We start from the raw sequence: 2,408 nt of genomic DNA on the forward strand, positions 1-2,408 counted from the left end.
AGCCACTACACTCCAGTCTGGGCGACAGAGTGAGACTCCAACTCAAAAAAAAAAAGAAAGTAAACACAATGGATTACTATTTCATTTATTAATATATTCAAAGCGTCTAGAACATGCTCTGGTACAGAGTATGTGATCAAGAATCTTCACTGAATTAATGAAGGAAAGAACATGGCCTCACTCAATGAGAGCAGATTCCTGTAATTCTCCAGCATCACTTCAATTCCTCTGCTGTGAGTTCAGTCTCTTCCATTCTGCCTCCATGAAGATCACAGCCACATCTCTGAATGAAACTACAAACAAGCAGTCCATTAGTGTACATCAAGCTACCCTCAATTTTCCTTGTGTGAGGAGCACAGTTTGGTGGACACACAAAAGTGAACATCATTCTTTTTTTTTTTTTTGAGTTGGAGTCTCACTCTGTCGCCCAGACTGGAGTATAGTGGCAGCTCCCGGCCACCGCAGCCTCGACCTCCTGGGTTCCGGCGATCCTTCCACCTCAGCCTTCCAGGTAGCCGGAATTACAGGCATGCACTACCACGCCCGGCTGATTTTTTTTGATTTATTATAGAGATGAGGTCTCGCTGCCCAGGCGGGTCTCGAACTCGCGGGCTCAGGCAATCCACTCACCTCAGCCTCCCAAAGGTGCGGGATTACAGGCTGAGCCACCGAGCCCGGCGTGAACATCATTCTTGCCAGGCGGGGTGGCTCACACCTATAATCTCAGAACTTGGGAGGTGAAGGTAAGAAGACTGCCTGAGACCAGGGGCTTGAGACCAGCCTGGGCAACTTGGCGAGACCTTATCTCTACAATAAATTTAAAAAATTAGCCAGGCGTGGTGGTGGCACATGCCTGAGGTCCCAGCTATTTGAAAGGCAGAGGCAGGACTGCCTGGGTCAAACAGGTCAAGGCTGCAGTGACTGTGAGCATGCCACTGCACTCTAGCCTGGGTGACAGAGTGAGATTCTGACTTAAAAACCAAAACAAAACAAATAATAATAATAATAATAATTCTTTTCAGAGTACACAATTCTACACATGAGAACTGGGCTTACTATGTGTCTAGCTTAGTGTTTAAGCTTGTGAGGAGCATAAAGGAAGCACGCAATATATTCTAGGCCCTTGAACCCTGGAGAAATAATCTGGGAATCAATTTAATATCCTCAAGCAGTGTTCAGGACAATGACATTGAAAATCCCTAATGAAGGATTTCAGAGGCAGAACAGAGGACAGGCTAGAAAAAGTATCATGGACTTGGGAGTGAGGAAGAGTTAGAGGAGAAAATAGAAGTAAATATTGACTACTTAGAAAAACGGGAGTGAACACATGGGGTCTAGCAAGAGCATTGTTTTTCTTTGTCTTCCCTTTTTAAAATCTAATTTAATTTAATTAATTTATTTTTTGAGTTGGAGTCTCACTCTGTCGCCCAGACTGGAGTGCAGTGGCCGCTCCCGGCCACCACAGCCTCGACCTGCTGGGCTCCTGCGATCCTTCCACCTCAGTCTTCCAAGTAACCGGAACTACAGGCATGCACTACCACACCTGGTTAATTTTTTTTTTTTATTTATTGTAGAGACGAGGTCTTGCCAAGTTGCCCGGGTGGGTCTCGAACCCGTGGGTTCAGGCAATTCACTTACCTCGGCCTTCCAAAGTGCTGGGATTACAGGCTGAGTCACCAAGCCCAGCCTGTCTTCCCTTTATAAAATAAAATTTTTATTTTCAAGTTGTGAAACACACGTGAGGTTTTGCTAAGTAAGTAAATTGCGAGCGGGTGAGGTTTGGGCTTCTAGTGAGCCCTTTCTCCCCCTGGTAAAATTGAGCTACTATAAGATCCAGCAATCCCCTTAGGGGAATATACTCAGAGGAACATAAAGTGCTTTACCAAAACACACCTGCATATGTATGTTCATTCCAGAACCATTCACAGTAGCAAAAACATGGAACCAAACAGATGTCCATTGAAAGAGGCCTGGATAAAGAAAATATGCCACATATACACAATAGAATACTACATAGCCATAAAGAAGATTGTGTCATTTGCAGCAACATGGATGAAGGTGGAGGTCATCATACTAAGTGAACTATCACAGAAACAAAAAACTGAATACCACATATTCTTACTCATAAGCAGGCCCTAAACAGTGGCATGAGTATTTTTTAAAAGTTCAGGTTACTAAATGGGATCTGTAAAATCCCTTTGTTTTGCCAATATTTTTTTTTTTTTTTTGAGTTGGAGTCTCACTCTGTCGCCCTGACTGGAGTGCAGTGGCCGCTCCCGGCCACTGCAGCCTCGACCTGCTGGGCTCCAGTGATCCTTCCGCCTCAGCCTTCCGAGAAGCCGGAATTACAGGCACGTGCTACCACGCCCAGCTGATTTTTTGATTTATTGTAGAGATGAGGTCTCGCT

The 2,408-nt window shown here is 44.9% G+C and overlaps 1 protein-coding gene across 4 annotated transcripts in view; it reads right to left on the reverse strand.

Annotated features, from left to right (window-relative positions):
- Positions 1-2,408, reverse strand: part of LOC103276278 (zinc finger protein 343-like) — a 39,857-nt gene that overhangs the window by 10,956 nt on the left and 26,493 nt on the right. For 2 of the 4 annotated variants that reach the window (XM_021706791.1, XM_021706790.1), the window contains exon 4: positions 182-293. The exons of the other annotated variants lie outside the window; for them this stretch is intronic. The gene's annotated coding sequence lies outside the window, so the exon portion shown is untranslated. The remainder of the gene's footprint in view (positions 1-181; positions 294-2,408) is intronic. 4 annotated transcript variants of the gene reach the window in all.

Source organism: Carlito syrichta, unplaced genomic scaffold (assembly GCF_000164805.1).
Source record: "Carlito syrichta isolate Samal-C Ts95f unplaced genomic scaffold, Tarsius_syrichta-2.0.1 Scaffold316020, whole genome shotgun sequence".
NCBI lineage: Eukaryota > Metazoa > Chordata > Mammalia > Primates > Tarsiidae > Carlito > Carlito syrichta.